At 36.4% G+C, this 22,517-nt stretch overlaps 1 protein-coding gene and 1 long non-coding RNA gene across 11 annotated transcripts in view; one reads left to right on the top strand and one right to left on the bottom strand.

The window, feature by feature from the left end:
• ZFPM2 (zinc finger protein, FOG family member 2) overlaps positions 1-22,517 on the top strand; it is a 436,720-nt gene that overhangs the window by 118,598 nt on the left and 295,605 nt on the right. For 2 of the 10 annotated variants that reach the window (XM_083621878.1, XM_083621883.1), the window contains exons 1-2: positions 8,871-8,994; positions 12,662-12,711. The exons of 4 other annotated variants lie outside the window; for them this stretch is intronic. The gene's annotated coding sequence lies outside the window, so the exon portion shown is untranslated. Of the gene's footprint in view, positions 1-8,870; positions 8,995-12,661; positions 12,838-22,517 lie in introns of those variants that run through there. 4 more of the 10 variants (XM_083621877.1, XM_083621882.1, XM_083621873.1 and 1 more) reach the window with 4 other exon arrangements.
• LOC310766287 lies at positions 7,748-8,840 on the bottom strand. The gene is made up of 2 exons (XR_014550019.1): positions 8,715-8,840; positions 7,748-8,315 (listed from the first exon to the last, which is right to left on the bottom strand). It is a non-coding gene; the product is annotated as an uncharacterized lncRNA (long non-coding RNA).

The raw sequence follows: 22,517 nt of genomic DNA on the forward strand, positions 1-22,517 counted from the left end.
AACATCAGCCATTAAGATTTACCCCTTCACATAAAATAGTATAGAGTCTTCAGGAGGTTGGAGACCTAGAATATAATCCAGAATTTACAATGGGCCCATTTATTTAGGTGAGGGAGATGCTTGGGATAGCTGAAAAGTATTTGTGGTTCAAGCTGGTTTCTGCAGAATGAGTTTTCTTCTCACACTTGCATAACCCTAACTGTAATCTGCTAAAAATAAGAACTTTCACGACAACCAGGACATCATATATCTTGAGTATGATTTACATATTTAACAAGGCCATATAGGGGACACACACAAACACAAGTGTAGCCATCAGGATTGACAGTTAAAATAGACCACTTTTAAGTTTGAGATCTCAGTTTGCAGAGAACTCTTAAAGTCTTGCTTGATAAAGCATGCACAATTTAGAAGCTGTATGACAATCGGGGGTGGGAGGGGGGTGAGAAAGTCAGAAACTCCAAAGACAGTCAGTTCAAAGGACAAAAAGGTTGTTGGGCACAGTTTTCCCCCTCCTTTTACTGCATACAGTTTTCTGCTATCTAAAATTGTGATTTATGCAGTATTTTAATATTTTGCTTATTCTTTCCCCTTGGGTGCTCTCTGGGCAGCGATAAAAAGGCGACGCTGAAAGAGCACCATTAATTTGCTCTGATGACTGGCCAGATAAGGGGAGATAATGGGAAAGATAAGCAGAGAAGATATACCATCAGAAACCCGATTATTACCATTAAAATTCCAGCCCAGCAATCTGCAGAAGCCTGATAATTCCTTCTCCGTTTCCACCACTTTGGACGATAAGGCAAAAAATAGTCACTCAGTGCTCCTTGATTAGACTGCCTGGATTTCCTGATAATACAGTGATAAATTATGTATTTTGCCCCATGTTTTTGTCCAAAAATTCAGATTTTTCCCCTTTCCAAGTCTATATTTTCTGCCACTCCTCAAAAAAGCAAAAAACAAAAAACCTCTCTCTCATGAGCTATTATTGTAATCCTAGTTTGATAAAAAGCACTGATAGGAAAGGAGGTGTTTTGTGTGGGAGCCCCCCATATCAATGTTATCAGCCCATCTCGCTGCACCAGCTGCTAGCTGTTGTTGTTTTTAGCCTTATCACCTCCTGCCAATATGCCAATAAATTGCCCAGATTGTTCTCCATTCTGTGGCTGTGATGCAAAATTTATGACATAAATGATTTTTTTAACCAAGTGAATGTCTTTATGATTAGCAGATGTGATGGCTGTGCAGTTTTATTATTATTATTTTCTTGTTGCAGTTGTCTGTGGTCTTGTATTATATTTTCTGGCCAGTGCAGTCTGTCTCTAGATTTCAGTCACACTTAGGTACAGTGGCTTGAAGACTGTGGTGGGGGGAGAAGGTTGCTATCCTTTATTTGTCTGCTTGCTTAAACACTTTTATTTATTTTTGAAATCAAATACTGGTAGCCTAAATACTTTTTTGAAAAATGTTCTGGTAAAACAATAAAGATTTGGAGGGCAAAAGTTTTCATTGAGAAGCTAAATAGAATGGCTCCAAATACAACTTTCGGCATTTTTCGTCATATTTATAGTAGAGTGCTGGCATTGAGAGGTTAAAATTAGAGGGAGGAGGGTGGAATGCCAAAACCTTGTAAAATCAGGCTTTAATGAGAGAGAGGAGCTGAAAATTAAGTATACTACATGAATATTTTGGAAGTTTATTATTGTCAGGAGAAATCTGGTTTTAAAACTCTCTCTACCATGCTTTCATGAAGAAGTTTGAATTAATATGTAGCGATTAAATTTTTCTGCATAGGAGTTGAAGCCAGAACTAGAGCTGATGCAGTTTTAAAAAAATAGATGAAGATTTGGAAGGCAGCTGTTCCATTACATAGTTTTCTTTTAAACATGTAGAAATGAAAACATTTTTTTAAAGCTTTTTTTTTTAGTTGCGGGCAATAAATTACACAAATAACCTATATATCAATATTTGTCCCCAGAAGGGACTGCCTGCATCTAATCATCAGTACATGGTATTTTCACACAAAATCTATTATTTTAAAACAGTTTATATTCCAAATAGCCTATTATAATATCAATAATGTCATTAGTGAGTACAACCATTAACTGGAGAAGAATAAAATATAAAGTGCCATGGCACTTTGGTGGTTCAGAGATGCTAGATGACTAGCTTAAAACATTTCATCTGCCATTCTCTCACAAGTTTTTGATTCTGCAGCTAATCAGTTCTTTAGCTTCTGATTTTAGCACCATTATTATTTCAAATGCTGTAATAGCTAGTATTTTTGTGGCTATAAAGTTGATTTGCCCAGTGTGTTGCAATTCTGTTTTTACGTTCTTGCCTTCTAGTGGAGGTATTTAGAAATGTCTTACATGTGAAGCAGATGTTATTGCTATATATGTTGAAGAAAGACAACTATTTCTGAAACAGTATATTATATCCTCATTGATATAACATTACAGAATAAATTAAACAACTTTTTGGCGGTTGTCACAATTGAACAAATGAGTAATCTGGGAAAGATGTTAAATTTGACTTCCAGGTGGATATTGAATATGTGCACATCTTTTTTGTTTAGGTAGCTGTAAGTTTGTGAAAAAGTTATGAGATACTTGGCTCATAACAGAAACAAGTGTATTAGGCATGTTTAATAGAAGCACGCATGCATTTATATCCATGTCTAAGTACAATACTCATATGTACAATACCCATACATACATATTTAAACTGAGAAGAATTTCAAGATGGGAATCTACCTTTAAAGGGGCATTATAAAAGAGATTAGAGATTATTACATAGACATATTTAATAAGTAAAGTACATTTTTGTCAACTAATGGTGGACTCTATGTTGACCTTTACATTTCACTGTATGCCACTTAACGCAGTGCACCTGGAAGATTCTCACTAACCAGAGCTGCCCATATGTGTTTGAACCATGTATGGCTTTTGGAAAAGCAAGTACTTAATTTTGTGAAAGTAGGTAATCTTTACATTGCAAGATATATACAGAAGATGAAAGCCATATGGTTCAATACATGCATTATTGAAATATATATATATATATCGTGAGACATGATTCAGCTGTGAGGGAAATTAATGCAATTAGGTAATTTGCTTCTAATTTTTAGTCTGTGCTAATTCATAGTTTTGTTAGATATGCAATACCTCATGCAGAGATTCATACAGGTTTCAGGGTAATGAAGTGAGAAGAAAAGGAAGCCATTTATCTGTAGTACCAATTATTTTTGTGAACTTACAAAAATTGCAGTTAGAATACCATTAAGAAAACTTACTTTTTTAAAAAATGAACAAATAATTCCATAGATTCAAATCAATTCCTTTAAACTGATATTATTGTACACGGGTAAGCCAAAATTAAGCACTTGAAAGTCTAATTTCATTCAGTTATGCACATGGTTACATTTGTCCTGTTGAAATAAATGAGGTTAAAAGTGCTTAACTTGGCTATATTGCACCTGCTATTCTGTCATAAGAAAGTTTTTTTGGGGGGTTGTTTGTTTTTAAATAAGAAGCATTAAGTTTTCCAAACAATGGTTCTGCTTTTTCCCGTTAGTGGAGAAAGAAAATGTTTTAATACGTTTTTTTCAGACAGGTCCGATAATCTGAATTAGTTTTGGAAAAGTAAACATAGCTATATATTTAAAATAAAAAATGAATCTATCTGAGCAATGCTATTCCGTCATGAATAAATGAAGCTGGTATTAATTTCTTATTTGGATGATACACATTGGGATAACTCATTTGGATGAGTTCCATGCTGAGGTTTTCATACGAGAAACTGAATTTGGCCTTCTGGAAAATGGACAATACATTTTAATCCAGTATAGGATGCCTTTAAACAAACAATTAACCTGCTTGGTCCCTGTCTTTTTAAAAAAACTTCAGTGATGCGGTGCTGAAATTAGATTCAGAAAAGGAATGAATTGGAGTCTATATTCTTTAAACAGCTTCTTCTCTCTGTATTGAAGCTTATTTTTGTTTATGGTTGTAAGGAAAGGGATGCAATTAAATGAACACACTTGAATGTGAAATGTCATACCTGAAACAGAGACATGGGCTCTTTAAAGGTATTAGCATAAATCTAGCACATTTGTTTATTATGTTTCAAAATCAGTCACTGGTATCTCTGCCACAGGTAACAATTGACTTTTCAGGCTTCAAGTTAATAGCCTTGTCTCTTGCTTGTAAGGATCAATATTAGTATTAATTAATCACCATTATCAGTCCTAGGATCTGGTTCTATTTGTTGTTACATCAGCAAATATCAATATAGAAAGTAGACTCTCTGATCGTCATGGCAACTTCATCTCTTGGGTCAAAGAAAGTTTATCTTATCTGTGCATGGAGAGTGGCAAACTGTTTAGGGATCTAGTTTGAACTCTAAGAACATTGATTTAGTTTTTGTTTGTGAATAGAGGCTGAATTTCAATCACAAGGGATAGGAAAGATTTAAATATTAATGCCCAGAGGTATGTCCAAGAGGGTGTCATGCTATTACTGTCAGATTGTCTTTCTGAGATGACGCAAAGGGGGAAGGAGAGAGAATTGTGTCATTTGGATTATTTCAGGCACAGTAATATGTGCATTTGACAAACATGTCTAGAATGAAAGTGTGCTAATTCCGTTGTTTTTATAGAGCAGTATTATTTTATCTTGAAAGTCTGCATTTGGTTTTGAGGCATACTGATGTATAGAGGTGACAGTGTTTGGTGGAGTAGGAAGGTGTTTTGTTAGGCACTGCCAGGTAGAATTCATTAAAAAAGGAAAAAAATGGGAAGACGACAAATCAGTTTTCCTGATACTTGTGGAATAATGACAAGCAAACAGAAACTAGAGGCAATCTGAATAATATAGCCTAATCAGTTAGATGTACCCTTGGAGATTGCTGAACTGATAAAAGTATTTCATGAGCCTGTAAAAACGAAATATGAATTCCACTTTGTTGCTATTCACCTTAATAAAATATTGATGTATAGCTCTGTTGAAAATCTCTCCAGGGCATTGGTGTTCATATAAACAGCACTTTGTTGAAATATTGACATACAAACACATCACTTTGTTGGGACGTACAGCTCAATCTTTAGGAAGCTCTGAACATCAGCCAGTCCTAATATGTGTAGTCTTGTTTAGAAGTGCATGTAGAATTCCCACACTCATTTATCCTTCCTTGTGTGTTTCCTTCTGCAATAGCCTTGTTAAAAACATTATTCAGGTAGAAGGTATAAGTAGTGTTGTTACTTGTAATAGCTTCTCATCCACAAAACCACCCATTTTGGGACTAATGGATATATATAAAATATAACACCGATGGAAGTATGCATGGTGCTTATAAGTGGCAAATGACTCAGTTCTTGGTATTGACATCTTTTCATTGATTTCTTAGTTTTATCTAATGCCTTGAAAAGGTATTGCCATCATGAGTTGGTAACAGCTGTGGATGGCTGTCACCAATTTAATTCCCCTCCCCCCGTACTGAATTTAATCTGTTTAGAAGTAAACATACAGTTTGCAACGTTTAGTTCTACCTACACATGTTTGAACAAATTCAAGAAGTGATATATAAAATTGATTGGGGGGGGCATCCAGTAAAATATTTTCAGTCTTCTGTTCTAGTGGTGAACCCTCCAGTCTTGCAGCCGTTACAGCATTGGTATGTTGAGGAATAGGAAAGGAAAAGATATATTTCTTCAAGGTTAGGACTGTCTTAATATTCTGTTACTTTGCAGTGTGCTTGAATATTTCTGATTACTCAGATGAGTGTCTCTCTCAATCCATTCTTAAGGGTCTCAGAAAGTAATCACTGTATTAGGAAACAAAAACTTAAGAATATATACAATATAAAAACTCTTAACCTGAGTCTTGTATTGCATTAGGAAGAAGCTTGGGCTCAAGCTTTAGCAAACCGTCAGAAGGACATTCAATCACAGTGAAGAAGTTACTGGTAGAGACCTTCTATTTGTCCTTGTCATTGAAACTTGATTGCATCTAAGATTGCATATAGGGAAAGAGCCATCCACTAGCCATTCTAGGCCCAAGTTATTTAGAGCTTGGTAGGAAAATGAAAAGTATGTATTTAATTGACTCCTGTGTTTCAAAATATCACTGAATAGTTGTTGTTTTTTACTTCATTTGCATTGTTCAGTAACCACAGACTCTATATTGGGACTTTTTATCTTGCATCCAATGTGGTTTCTTATTTTAACACAAAGAAATGTTACATTGATTATTATGTTTACATGGTGAATAAGATTAGTTATGGGTTATTCAGAATAGTACAGGTGTATAGCAGAAAGCGGTTTGGGTTTCCCATCCGAAATTCTTCCTGCATGTTATATGGAACAATTGCATTGATGAGTAATAGTAATTGTGTTTTTTCAGCCAGACGTCTGTGTTTTAAGCTTTTGGAGGCTGTGATTAACTGATAATAAGTTGTGTCACAGGTTGTTTTGAGTTGGTATTTGTATTGGAAATACAGAAGAGGAGATAGAACAGTTAAAAGGTTTTATTCTTATTCGACATTTGAAGTTTTTCCTCATATCATTTCCTTATATCATTTTATCCTAACTAAATTTTGTTGTACTAATATCATTTGAAATATACTATTTAGTGGTTTCTTGTTAACAGTAATACTTAGATGCTTTCCTTTATTGGATTTGATACATTCGGTATGCACCTTTTGTGTCTTTGACTATATAGCCAGCTGAGTATAACTTCATGTGAAAGTAAGCATATGTGTTCCAGTTTGGGAATGAACACTGAATCACCCAGAAAGTTAAAAAGCTGGGTACTTAAAACAACTTGTTTGAATACAGTTCTACTATATACAGACTGTTTCCAGTGACAATATTCTACCTGAGTCTTGTTTATGTGCTTGCATCCTATTGTATAATATGACGTATCTATGTGATAAAAGGATAGGAATTCATTTTACTTATTAAACTTAATATTACCAGTGAACTAACAAACATCCTTCTTATATCTGATAAGTGTTAATTATAGAAGAGGAAAGGTTATTTAAAGATTGTTGTTTACAGTTAATGGATCAATTCAAAATATGTTCGTTTATCCTCTCCTAAACATATGACTACATTTGACCTTTTATTGGGTTTACTTTATTTATTTTGCTTTTCAGATTTAATTTTCACTTTATAATCCTCCATCTCTGAAATAGATCTTTTCTCTGAAACATTTTTAGATTCTTACATCTTACAAATAGTATTTTCAGTAGTCTTCCAGAACTGGTCATACATTTTCGGGGCCTGGGCTTGTACCACAATGCTTATTGGTTCTAATATGAAAAATATGAATCAAAAATTTAGTGATGGTGGTATTCTTGAAGCTTTTACTTTTTCAGTCTTCTGATTTTGTATAAAATGTCCTACTTTGAAATTGGAAAGAAATTAATATGCATAATTTTACTTTAGAAAAGCAGTAATCCCAGTTGTTTTTAAATTGAAATACTTAAACCGATTTTGAACCAGCAACCTTTTACTTTACTTAACATCAGACTCTTAGAGTGCAATTATTTGCATGGTATTTAGAAGTAAGCCCCACTGGGCTACATGGGGTTTACTTCCAGGTAAGTGTGTACAGTACAGGATTACTGCCTTAATTGTAGTAAAATTGGGCACAGTCATTGCTCATGCCAGCATTCTGTTTCATGCACTGCAACAGTAATTATAAAAGTCAGAATTAATAATGAGAATATGTAGCACAAACCTTGATTTTGTAAATCTGTATATTTATGATTTTATTTAAGGTAACTTTTCATTATGTGCCATATAGAGATATGGAGCACATTGAATAATAAATTTAGGAAGACTTTAAGCTGGTTGCTAAAGGAATCCACAATTGCAAGGGAATATAATTAAAAATGTTTTGATATAGCAGAGAGGTAATTTTTAAAACCAGATTTCTAAAAATGCATGTGCACTGTTAGAAGAATGGACATCTTGGACAAACAAATGCATATTTTGCCATCAAGTTCTTTTAAGCTTCTGAAGTCAGGCCTACAACTGGGTCAGATGATAAGATGAGCACAACAGCAAAAACGAAGAGCACCTCTGATAAAAACTGATTGATTGATGTCTGGCTTCCCTACCATCGCAAGCAGTTGACAGTTAGTTTAGGATCAGATGATTTGGCTTTTGCGATAGATGATGGGGTCTGTTAGGGAAGTCTGAAGGACGTAAAGGTCGTTTTCTGTGTAGTGTCAGGGAATACTGGGTTCCCACAAGGTGGGGCGTTGGATTACATTTTTCTTTATCTTGTGCCTTAACTTTTCAAGGTCTGCTAAAATAAAACAATCAAAAAGAAAAGTTCAGAGAAATTTACAATACTGTACAGTACTATGCATGTCTACTCAGAATTAAGTTTCATTGAATTCAATGGGACTTACTTCCAGGTAACTGCGTATTGCAGCCCTAATTGTAATCATAGCATCTGTACTTGCATAATAAAGTTAAATTCAAACCAGATATTCTGCAATAATATTATAGAGTGACCCTTAGCTTTTGACAGGTTTACACGTAATTGGCCCGAGCATTAAAAAAAAAAAAATTCTAAGTAGTGTTTAACTGTTATATTTTACAAATTCCAAACACACACACCTAATATACTTAACAATTGGCTATTATTATTAAGGTACAGCTTTTATACCAATGTTAAGGCTGCAATCCTTAACTCACTTACTAGAAAATAAATCTCACTGAGACATATTTATATTCAAGGACAACAAATTGAAGAACTAGAACATAATGCTATTCAGCCCAAAAGATTTTCAGGACAGTTACAAAAAAATTGCTGCAACTGTCATAGAACTGGAATGTAGACAGCTGGGATTTGAATTTAGATTTTGGACAGTTTTATACTCAGTGGAAATCCATTATGATGTATCTCTTTACTCTGAGTTTCAAGGGTCAAATCTCCAAAGGACAGTTGAGTTTTAGCTAATGCTGTTGGCTTAATATCGGTAAGATGATTTTTTTCAAGGTGCTGTATTGCTGATAATATTGAATGCAGTCTGAAGCAGCCTGTAGATTAATTTGGATGGCAGCAGTGTATGTTCTTCTCAGTGATTTGTTGCACCTCACAAAACAATGCTTTCTTAATGTCTAAACTACAGAATAAATTTATTTTTAAAAGCTCGTTTTAAGCAAATTCTTACAATTACTGTTATCCATGTGGCTCCTATCTAATGATGTGCACTTCCATAATCAGAAACATGAAATTCAGGTCTGTAAGAATATGACACAGCAGATTTTAGGAAAGCCCCCACCCTTCAATATGAGATTGTATTTATTGTGTCAGATACTTTGTCAATAGTATGAATAATCTATTTAGCATTTAGGTTTCAATGTCTGTCTTTGTAAAATTTGGTTATTACTTCTGCACTAAAAGTTTTTGGCCACAAGCAACTGTTACATGTTTGCAAAGTAAATGATATTTGACAAAGGTATGTGCTTTTATTTGATAAACTATATTCCATGTTGTAAGATGAAGTAAAATACACTAACATCATTTTTGTAGGTAGCTTCACTTTTGATTATATACTAGCTCCTCATCTTATTCAACTCATTTAATAGATTTTCACACCTCTCTCTTCCTCTCACAAGTCTTTCTTTTAGTGGATTTTTAAAAATGTAAGTAAGAAAAATAGCTTGATAACTCAGTCTGTTCTAGAGTGCCACACCTCTTATTAGGTAATTGAAAACCATCTAATTATACCCAGAAGAAAATCAGGAGTGATGAATCAAAGAAAGAAAAGAAAAAGTAATGTAGCCAAAATTATCAGGATCAGCTATATTTATAAATGGAAAGTAACAATCAGCTACTTAGATGAACTAGACTGTGTAATTTTATGATTAGCCCTGCAGTGTAGAAAATCTCATTTAAGTGGGAGTATTTGTTGGGGATGTTCTGGCTGGAGTGATTAGCAGTAACAGAAAATGTTACTGGTAAGGAAAAAAGAACACTGAAGCTCAAGTTTGAAAAGCATATTTAGCACACACATTCACAGTATGGCAGACATGTAAAACATTCTTTTTCTAGCTAGGAAATTCTGTTTATCCAGTAGTGGTCAGCTATGGGCAGATTGTTTTTAGAAGTTATAGGAACAAAAATAGAGAGGGAAATATTGCATTGAATATTTATGCTGTTTCATAATAGTGTAACTCTACTAAAGTAAATGGCATTATTGTAAAAGTATTAACATTTAGATTAAAAAAATGGATCGGTTACTTACAGATAGTTCTTAAATATGTTTATTCAGTATTATTCTTCACTGAGTTCAGTGAGACTGAATTCCTCATAAGTATCTTTAGGATTTCAGTCTTTCAGTTCATTTAGTTTGTGTACCAGGTGGTCACAAATATTTGGTGTAAAAAATAATTTTAAAATGTTTTACCAAGGACTTTGTTTTTCAGATGCTATTTAGCCATTAACTGACTGAATACATTTGTTTTTAAAAGCTTAATATGTCAAAACGCTTTTCAGTCTCTGTAGTTTGATGATCTAACCGTTACACCTTGCTTTTTGTGAGGAAGCTTTTTAACAGTATCTTGAAAATAACTTTCAGGATAAATATTTTTAGCATTTGAAGAATTCTGCCTAGTCTGTGGTGGACATAAACTCCTTTTTCAACAAAACTTTATCTTACAGATAACATAACATAAATGTATTTTATTCCCCATTTTAACCATTATTTTAATATTGAAACCCCCATTTCTAATTATTTGGTTGAGATCCTAACCTATAGAAACTAAAATTATGTAGCCATTCACTGAAATCACAGTTGCCTTTCTGATTTATTTATGCAAGGAACACAAAAAGGAATTGGAGAAAATATGATAATAAATAGGTTAACATTTTAAACAACCATTTTAGACATATAGAAGTAGGAAGTGCTGCAGTTTCCTTTTTAGAGTACCTTGAGTACCTAGGTTCAGATATAAGCGAGAGAGGGTGATGGTGCTTAATTGCTGGGACCATCTTTCAAGATATTGGTAAAAATCAATTTTAAGTGGTGTATATGAACCTTTGAGAACTCTGTATGTGGCCCCAGTTGATATACTGAAGTGAATAAGTTAAAGCCCAGAAAGAAATCTAGACATCTACTTTATCCACACTGTAGTACTTTCACACTTTCATGGTAAAGGATTCAATACAGTTTAAATTCTAAGAAAACATCCTTTCAGTGTGCAGTAAAATAGGCTGCCTATAGCAAATAACTTTATTTACTTTTTTTTTTGCTAAAAGATCTGTAGAAGTCCTTCACCAAATATTAGGATCTTCATTTTAAAATAAGTAGATGGATGATGCTTTCTACAGAGGGAGCTCTGTAGTTTCAACATGTGTGTTGCCTGTTTTATTAACCTCCTACTAGCAGTATGGAGTTTTGTCTTGGAAATATGCTCTGTGTCTTAGATTTCAATGTCATGCTAATATAGGCACCATGTTGCAGAAAGAAGCTTATCTATCCTATGCTGTTATCCTAAGTTCTGAATCCTGAGCTGCTTCCTGCACCAGAAACAGTTCATCTTTCATATCAGATGTTTTACATTCTGAATGATTTTAAGAATGCCGTCAGTTTTTAAATCCAGACTTCTATCCAGATTTTTCTGTTGGTTTTTTAAAAAATAAAACTGGCCCATCACCAAATGCATTGCCCTTATTATCATCTTATTAAGAATACTATAGCCTTGAATTACTTCCAATATTTTATTTTTAATGTAATTGCCTTATAATATACACTATCCTTAATCCTGGGGCAAGTTGTGGAGAGGGTTGTGGCAAGGCAGCTAGAGGCATTATTGGATTACATGGATTATCTAGAGACATTTCCGTCTGGGTTCAGATCTGGCTTTAGGACCAAGATGGCCTTGGTCACACTGATGGATCACCTTGATCAAGAGCAAGAAAAGGGGTATGTGACCTTGTTTTCCGACTATGGTCCCAATATATTGCTACTGTTGTTAATTGCCATGTGTATGACAAGGCTCTGCTTTCTTGCTTGCTTCTTCCTTCGGAAGGAAGGGCAAAATAGAAAATGAAGGAAGGAAGGAATAAAATATTTCTATTTGTAGCCTGTGCTATTCTGAATGCACAAGCTAGGTCACATCAGTATAACATCAGGTGATTGACTAGAGCATGGTAAGGCCCACATGTCAGACTTGGCTGATGGAGGAGATAAAGTTCTTGCCTGCCAGCTGGATGCAGTTCCCCACCCCTGATCTGGAGTAAATGCAAATATTGGGTTTTAGAAGAGCTCAAGAAGTAACAAGAATACAAGACAACAATCATGCAGCACCAGTGTTATTGCAAAAGTGGGGCAGAATACAGAGAGTTGCATGTCTGTTAGTAATACAGTAGTGTTTTCTACACACCTGTACACATTATAGTACAGGTTTTCTATAACTCTGGTGGCATTAATTCCTATTTGAACCAATACACTTGCTGTTACTTCTTTGCCATCTTGACTGCTATGTTACTATAATTGTTGGGTTAATTGGCAGAATTGCAATTCACTATTTATAATGAAAAATGGGGGGTTATCCAGAGTGGAGTTATACAGAGGTTTGGAGTACATTGTCAGCAATATGCCGATGACACTCAGCTCTACTTCTCATTTACATCTGCAGGTGAGGCAGTGGAAGTGCTGGACTGGTGTCTTGCCTCGATAATGGACTGGGTGAGAGCCAACAATCTGAAGCTCATTCCAGATAAGACTGAGGCACTGTTAGTGGGTGGTTCCCTAGACCAGATGACTGAGAGATTGCCTGCTCTTGATGGGGTTACACTTCCTCTGAAGGAGCAGGTATGTGGCTTGGAGGTACTCCTGGATCCTTTGCTGTCACTTGAGGCTCAGGTGGCCTCAATGACTTGGAGTACCTTCTTTCAGCTTCTGTTGGTGGCTCAGCTGCACCTTTTTCTAGACAGGGATAGCCTAACTGCTGTTGTCTATGCTTGAGTAACCTCTAGGTTAGATTACTGCAATGCATTATACGTAGGGCTGCCTCTGAAGACTTCGGCTAGTGCAGAATTCAACAACCAGGTTGCTCACCAGGGCAAGTTGGTATGAGCATATTACAATGATGCTGGCCTGAATGCACTGGCTGCCAATTAGTTTTGAGACCCAATTCAAAGTGCTTGTTTTGACCTATGAAACCTTAAATGGCTCAAGATCACAATACCTCAAGGACCGCCTCTTTCCAAATGAATCTACCCAGACCTTGAGATCATCTTCTGAGACCCTTCTTTGTGTGCCTCTTCCACAAGATGTCTGGAGGGTGACAACACAAGAAAGGGCCTTTTTCAGTGGCTCCCCATTCTGCAGTGGCTCCCTTCGCTATACACCTTTAGGTGCCAGGAAAAACCGTTCCTTTTTAACCAGGCCTTTGGCTGATTAGCATCCAATGCCCTTTTAAAATGTGGTTTTTTGGGGGGGGGGAGTTATTGGGTTGTTTTTGTCTTTATTATGTATTTTGTGTATTTATACTGTGATTTTATGTTGTAATTGCCCCGAGACCTGCACGTATAGAGCAGTATACAAATTTAATAAATAATAATAATAATTAAAAAATGGAGGGAAGGGATTGGTTCTACATTTAGAGTTAGAACAACATTCAGTACATTTGAAACTTGAAGGGGTAAGTATGTTTGAGGGTGCTGCATGCTGGATCAGGAGTAGAAAACACAAGAAATGAGTTATTTTGAATGAATTAAATATTTCATGAAACATTCTGGCATGTTGTCAGATGCTGTGTTTTGTCCCCATAGACTTTGCTGGAATGGATTTTCAAAAAAATATTTCTCCATTTGAACTGTGCTTTTTTTGCAAATGGTTTGTTTTGGGAACGTCAAAGTGCATTTCTGTGATTTTCTCTAACAGTGGTATACACTTCTAGTTTTTGTTACCGGAGCATTTCTGTGGCCAGGGTTAGCTATTGGATTTCATGAGGGTGTTCCACACACATGCTTAGTACAAATCTGTTGTGCAAGAGGGCTGAGTGAGGGAATTAAATGTTGGGTGAAGTGAGAATGAACGACAGGCAGAGAAGGTCAACTGGAAAATGGCAAAATGTGTGAGGGACAGAAAAGGATGGGGAGTAGGCAGGGGTTGGAAGGAGATAAAATACATGAACATGTATATGTATGTGTATATGTGCAGGTATACACTATATGAATTATAGGGCAGCAATTGTCCTATGTAAATAAGGGTAAGTCAAATTGCATCTCGCCGTTATAACGAGCAATTAGGGAAGTGTAGTAAATTCTAGGACTTCTAGTTAGAAAAAGGTTCAGTGATTTGAAACTTAGTACAGTGGTACCTTGGGTTACATACGCTTCAGGTTACAGACTCCGCTAACCCAGAAATATTACCCTGGGTTAAGAACTTTGCTTCAGGATGAGAACAGAAATCGTGCTCCGGCAGTGGCAGTGGGAGGCCCCATTAGCTAAAGTGGTGCTTCAGGTTAAGAACAGTTTCAGGTTAAGAAAAGACCTCCAGAACGAATTAAGTACTTAACCTGAGGTACCACTGTAGTATAGGAGAAGTAAGTTAGAGCATGGTCCATGCTGAATTTGGGGTAGAAAGAATAATAAATTGTTTATTTTGAATGAATTAAATAGGTGGGGAAAGGAAAATATAAAAAGTCTGGGCAAATGTTATCTGTTCACTGGAATATACACATGGTATCTGTGCCACTGGAGCTATCATGCAACGCAAGCTACCATTCCATGTTACAAGTACCTAACTGGCAGCCAATACAGTACCATCTGCATAGAATGTTAAATGTTAGAAGGAATCTTGAAGGTCAACTAGTCCAACCACCTTGCTCAGTGCAGGATAAAGGTGAAGCCTTCCTCATCACTCCTTCTGTATATCTCCTTCATAGGGTTTTTGTTCGTTTTGTAATCCTGAAACAAAAAAACCTGTACTGTGTGCTGCTATTTCCTCATAGTGCAGAATGAGCAGAAAAGCTGAGAGAGAGAAAAAAAGAGTTTAATACGTTTTGAGTTTGTTATATTGGAATGATTCAAGCTTTAGGTTACTATTGAGTTTCATTTTAACTGTATGTAAACAAATGTAAGCATTTTCGGGATGAGAAACTTGTGAGGAAGATATACTTTCTGATCTGAAAACCTACCTTTCGATGATTCATTTAGCAATTGTACTCTGCACATGTTCAAAGGTAATTATAGAACTGGCACGGATAATGATTGCCACCGTGATGCTCTGAATATGGAGTGTACAATATGGTGCTACCTCTGTGCACGACATTGTGCTGTCTCTAGGATAACTTTAATGTCTGTCTTGCCCATTCTTTCGCCTAATTGACTAGAAGGAAATAGGCTTTAAAGTGCTTTATTTATGGCAGCAGCGTTCATGCAATTTTGGAGCTTGAATGAACATGGAAAGCCCTTAGCACAACATATGAAACTAAAAGCTTTTTTTTGTTGTTGTTAATTGAATTCATTAGTTTGGTTACATACTTCTGACCATCAATGGTGTGGCTGAGCTGCTCACCTGACCACTGTCTGGCTGGGTCACTGCAGCATACCAAGACAAAAAGGGTGTTGGGTGGCAAAGTTGGTATGTTGCATATGTTCTGGCAGAGTCAGAGTCAACCCAGTACTCTTGCTGGATGGAGCATTTGCCTCATGCCACTCCTTCTGTTTCAGCCAGATGGAGGTCAGGTAAGTAGCTTAGCTGTACCACAGTGTCTGCTGCTGCCTCTGACTATGACACTGATGATATTATCTTACCGTCAATGATATTTGATCATATGTATGGACCCTTGGGAAGAACTCTAGTGGTCCTTGCTACTTTCAGTACTCACAGCTAATGACGGGAATACATAGCCCACATTTCCGCTCATATTGCACTAATTTGCAAGCCCAGTATCAGCAGGTGGCATGCCTGGGCCACTGCCAGGGACTCCTTGCTGCCTTGAATACCCCTTTGGTGTTATTGCTGTGGGGATGGAGGGCAGTCACAGTGGTGACTGATTGTGCTAATTGGAGAAGCGGCTTCAGCAGTAGGTCTACCCCTGCAGCAGACAGACTGGGCACTTCCCAACTGTGTATCCCTTTTGTTTTAGAAATCCAACCCATTCTTTTATATGTCATTGGGGCCTACCGAGGTTTAAACAAGAAATCTGTCATATCCAGGTAAGTAAGTAGAAATAATCACTTCATACTTTTTCCATGGGATATTATGCATAACAGGGAGTTTTATAATGAAATCACTATAGCATAAGAGCCTTTCCAAACAACAAAACTGTGATTACAGGAATAAAAGCATTTCCCTCCAAGTGCTGCATATGTTGCCGATTCCGCCCCCCCCCCGAACATTAAATCTGCAATATTTTGTTGCTGGGATGCAGCAATCTGTTCATTACCGTAGATGTGTTATGTGTAGAAAGTGGGACCGTGATTCTCGCAATAAGCCATGGATAATGTGTTCAATGGCTTTGCTTTCAGCAACACCACTGTTCCTCTAATGCCCTTGCCAGCTTGTGAATTTTAATAGGAGATGAATGCCCTTCCACCATACCACTCAAGTGGGAATACATGTTAAGTCATTTAATTTCTTTAGAGGCCAGGCACTTCTCACTGCCAGTTCAGGACTGCATTTTTACCCTTTTTAAATAGAAAAAGTGTTGGAAAAACCTATCCCTTACTTTACACTGCAAGGCACTCCCCCCCCCCTTTATGCATTACATAAGAATGGGATATTATGCCGTTGTGAGTGGATCAGGGCTAGTGTTAGTATACTGATGAGTAAAAGATTCATTATGTTGCTGTCTGGAAGGGCCCTAAGCTCAATAACATTCACTATGCCCATAGAGGCAACATGTACATTATGTCAATCACAACCAAGTGAAATATGCTCATTAGATGTGGCCTTCTGACCATTGGTTTTAAACAGGTTGCCTACCTTTGGAATAATGAGTTGAGAGCTTTTAAAAAGGCTTAAAACTCTCCTGTGCTGTATGTTATTTCTATTTTGGGACGGACCAAAAATTAATGCTGAAAAATATAAGCCATGTTTACTACCAGTTTTGGCGTTATTACATTTAATTTCTCCCCATTTCTGTGGCATAAAGTAAAAATATTTATGTAAATGCCATCACTAGCAAAATATTTTTAACACCTTAATTTCAAACTACAGTACTTTGTTTTGTACTGTGGTTTGTTTTGACAGTACTTCAGCAAGTAGGTTCTGAAGTCCATGCTGTTTTGACTCATTGATGAGGCACCCAGGTCTATGTAAATGTAATGAACTTTAGTGTTCAGCAGTTTTAATACATTTGTTGGAAAGAACTTAGGAGTGCATGTTCAGATCATTTATGAACAAGACATTTTTTTTTTGCAGGTATACATATGTCAAAATGGTTACTTTGTATCCTAGTGTAGGTCTTCACCATTATGTGTTCTAAGTGCTGGCCACATCACTATTGTATATGGTGTCAGGTTGTTGCTTGTTTTGTGCTCGTAAGTTTCCTCTGCCCCTAGTTATCAGGAGAGGCTTTTGAGGGGCTGTAGCATGGAGGATGTGTCTGGAAAGCCATGTTGCGTAAGCAAATTTATGGACAGAAACCCTTTATTTGCAAATTTATCTGTAACTGCAAATGTGCTATTTTTCTTCAGAAAGTAGAGCCCATGGATATTTGTTGTATTCCTGTCTGTCATTGTCATCCTGTGATGTGATGGAAGTCAACAGGTAGTATCAGAAAGGGCAATATAGACAGGTAATTTAAAGTTCTATCTATGCTTATAGGCCAGTCCAGTCACACTGACCACTCAGTGTTGGACATAACCAGTCTTCCACTTGGTGTGAGTGTCGAATGTGTGTGATCTATCATAGTGATAACTGACTATTAGGCTCCAAGAATCAATGGTGTACATTGTTAAGGTGCCTTTGAAATCATTTTGGTTTACCTTAGATGGCCTTTCAATGTTTGTTTGAATTTATTTCTTTAATTATTAATAAACAAAGGCCTAATTGTTTGAGCTTCATGAAGTCAAGTTCTAGCAGAATGAGAGGAGGCGGAAAACACCTTGTGCGTTTTTGACATTTAATTTATTTCAAAATTAGCAAAAAAGTGAAAGGAGAAAATTGGAAGAAGGACAAAGAGGAAAAACAACTTAAATCAATTCTACCCAATACTCCAAACTAGAACTCTGTATACAATAACATATTCAAGCAATATAGTTAAAACAAGAAAATATAACTGTCAGGCAGGGATCCTAAACTAACAATATTCCTATGCCCATTTATAGGAATGTGTAAGCAACATTGTATTCAATAGTATAGAATTGTGCTGCTACTGTTTTATAAAGAACAGCCTTGTGGCACCTTAAAGACTAATAAATTTATTATGGCATAAGCTTCTGTGGACAAGTGTGAAGTGGAGACTAGAATAAAGTGGGCTATTCAAGAAAAGCTCACATCATAATAAATTAGTTAAGTCTTTTAAGGTGTCACAAGACAGACTAACCCAGTAATCCTGTGGCTAACTTGTTTTATGAAAATCTGTTTTGCTGTTTTCTTTCTTTAAAAAAACTGCTATGGGTATCACCTACCAGAAAGTGCACCTAGTAAATACCTGAAAAATAAATAAACAAACAAATAAATAAATGCAACAGCATACCTGCAGCACATATTCTCCAGATATGTGGAACTAGGGATCATGGAAAAGACTCAGACTAGAATTCGGAGGGTTAAAAGTACAGTACTGTTCCATGAGCAGTGAGTTGTTGTGTCTCTGAATCCCAGACATACTTTATTAGGGCAATCCAGCTGATTTGCTATTTCTATCTCCTCATTATCAACACGCTTATGGTATGGCCTCTTCCCCCTCACTTTCAGTGCCAAGAATTTGGCAGAGACACCAAGCGAGGAGGTCAGAGACTGACTGGGGGAGATGAAGCTGAAAGTGGAACAGAGAGAACCCAGTGGTTAGAAAAACCTAGGAAGGTTTGTTTTTATCGTGGGGAGGCTACAACTGTATGGCTCCATTGGCAAACAGTAATTACAGCTCTGTGTAATTAATTACTGAACGACTGATACATTGGGCTTCATTCTCCTGATACTTTATACTGGTGTTAAAGATGAGGTGACTACATTGATGTCAACAGAGTTAATACAGTACCTATGGCAAAAGATGGGAGAGTGTTGCATTTAATTTCTCCTAACATGATATAGCATTTTCAGTTTTTAATGTGGATATTTAGAAAAGTGTGTCTTGTTAAAACCTATAGACAAACTGCATATTAGAAGCTTTATGGTATATATTGGATTTGACTCTGCTTGACAGAAAGGAAACACAGAGATTCAGAGGAAGGAAATTAGTGAGAGAAAATACTCTTCTCACATTTCCCATCGTTCTCATTTCAAAATGCATTTATGACACATACCCTGCATTTTTTGGCATTTGGTTCTGGCAGTGATGGTTGTGCCTATTGTACAGTATTTACTGTTAAACAGGAAGTTGCATTCCATATCCTTGTGTCTGTAAAAGAGGAGATAGAAATACGCTTTCATTTTCTAGAAATGGGGCCATCAGTTTCAGTTCTTTTGCAGTACTGTATATCTTTGTTTTTAAAAGTATATGTATATCCTCCCCCAGAGCTATTGAACAAAACCAAATCCCCACTTCTGTCCTCCCTGAGTGACAGCTCCCCACCCTGCTTTCATATAATTGTTTTTTTTCCTTCTGTCATGTTAGTGGCTAATTACTATTGGGTGCCATCCAGATCCATTAAAATTAATGGGAATTTTGCCACTGAGTCATCAGTTGGCAGTTATGAATGTGTAGCACTTCTTAAAAATAAAAAGAATTATTTATTATACCAAGGAATTGGGTACTGAGTACCAAATTTCCCACTAAGTTGATTATTTATTCATTTATATAGTACTATCAGTGTTCATGACACTTTACACACTGTAGGAAGACAGGTCTCTGCCCCTAGAAGCTTACAGTCTAAAATTTAATACATGGGGATCAATAGATAAAGGGTAGGGAATTGGAGGAAGGGGTAAACATAGAAGTTTTTTAGGCTAAGTTACAGGCAGAGCATGAGAACAAGGGGGTTGTGCCAAAAGGTTCATCAAAAAAGTTGGGACAACAAGGCATCTCTTCTTTCACTCCTCAAAGAATATACCTCTCGACACATTTTCTGTGTGCCTCTGCGTTAACAATACTCAGCATGTAGTAATTTACCACTGGACCTGCTTATAAAGATATAAAACGGGTATAGTTTTACCAGATGATGTAGAAATGATGACTCATTTCTTAACCACCTCATTGTTGGACATCAGTCATAAGTTGAAGAAGATCAGCTTGCCTTCTTTAGATACAGGCAACTTTTTCAGTGCATTTGAGGCATGTGTGACTGCTGGTGCGCACGCTATTTTTGTTTTTGGCCTCGGAAGGGAGTGGAACAGGGCAAGGGTACACGTGCCCCACTGATGCACATGGTGCCTCAGAACGCAACTCCCACACAAATGGAGAGTTGCCTGTAATTGGCGCATGAGAGTATGGCATATGAGGTATCCAGTTCAACTTACAAGTGTGAACAGAGTTAGAGAGGGAAGATAGCACTGTGATTTATTTACAAATAGGAGCATTTTCATTCATTATTGGAATAAGGTTCATGATGCAGTTCAGCCCCACTCCATATTGTGAATTATATAATTTTTCAAATGGGTATTTGAGTAACACGATTGCAGCTAATACAGTATTTTTCAAAGTTGTTGTTTTTTTTTTTACAAAGGCCATTCAAATTGTTTAGTATTGTGTGGGGTACTATTTTGCAACATTGTAGTCTGTTTAAGTTGTAAGTTTTTTAAACGTTGGTTTTCTTACTGTTATCAGATAAAGCTGAATATAGACCATTGTTTATATGCATTATATAATTATTTAAATATAAAAAATACTCAACGAAGGTCTGTGGGGTGGCAACACAAGAACAGGGCTTTTCTGCGGTGGCTCCCAATTTGTGGAATGCTGGCACATGCTTGATAGTATGAACAGTGCGATGAAAGTATAATACAGTGTTCTTGAAAGGTTTTCAACTTCCACAGCTCTAGATGAGCCTGGGAATAGGCTTGTTGCAGAGTGAATAATATTAAATGCTTTACTGAGTTTAATTGTTCACAAACAAGTAAATACAGGCAGAAAGTAAAAGGGGAACAAAACATTTCTTTAAAAATGATAAATTAATATCAATATTTTACTGGAAGAATGGAACAGCAGAGATGAAATTCTTCTCACTGGGGTCTCTGGTTGCTTCCAGAGCTGAACACCATGAGCACATAAGCAGCATGCAGATAATAGACAAAAGAAAATGAAACACTTCTCTGTGGGCTGGGATTAGAAGAACCAGAAACCTTTAGCAAATAAAGAAGTGTGTGTGTTTGCAATAAGTTTTTGTCTTTGAAAGCAGGAGGTGCTGTGTCTATAAAAGCTGATGTTCCTTTTCCATTCTTAACTTCAATGCTACTGCTTATAGCTGTTATTTATATACCATTCTCACTAAACTCATGACACTTCTGCCCTTTCACAACAGACACCTAACAATGGAACAGCTTCAATTAAGAAGCAGAACATCAGCCTCTGGCATCTTATTCTGTTGTTCCATCTTTTTTGCTAGAGAGAATTCATTTGTTTCTTAATTAAGAAAAACACCAATAGCATGAAAAATCTGCTTATGGTACCTGAATGGTAATTAGGTGAAAGGTAAAAAAGAAAACACACATACATTCCAGTACCAGCCAAAATGAACTTGAGCTGATAAAAATGAACTAAACTAGCCTTGCATAAATCGAGACTGAGAGAAGTGTACAGTCATTATGGCTAAGACAATATGCAAACTATCTTCAAAGAAATCAAATTGCTAGAGTGTTTTCATTTGCATGTATTAACTATTAACATAATGAGGAGAAGTGACATTGGACCCGGATTGTGTGTCTGTTCGAATTGATAACTCGGCTGCATCTGCAAACAGGCACCCAAAAATCATGCTAGTAGTCAGATCGGTGTTGAACTCTGAAGTGTGTCTTGGAGCCCTGAACAAACCTGATGGAGTGATGAATGCAAGGCTTCCTTTTTGACAATGATTTTGCAGCAGAGTCACTAGCTTCATGCCTTAAAGGTACAGATCTCAGTTGTGAACTTCTTCGTCATGTGTATGGTCATTCATAAAGGGAAAAGGTTAGTATCTGTTTCAATATAAATAAATAGATCCTGTTTCCTGCATTTTATTAGGTCGGCCTTTAATTTATTATTTGAGAGCCAGTGTTCTGGAAGTTTTATTTTTATGTGGAAGATCAGGGTTTAGATTTTACCCCGCTATGAACTCATTACAATCGTTGTGGGAAAATTACATCTCCATCAGTAATATGAGAATGTTTGTTTGTTTGTTTAAGTATTTGTAATCTGCCTTTCTATGACAAATCTTTTTAAAAAACCACAAAATAAATTAATG

The sequence above is a fragment of the Podarcis filfolensis genome (genome assembly GCF_964270895.1).
Source record: "Podarcis filfolensis genome assembly, chromosome: 7".
Classification (NCBI taxonomy): Eukaryota; Metazoa; Chordata; class Lepidosauria; order Squamata; family Lacertidae; genus Podarcis; species Podarcis filfolensis.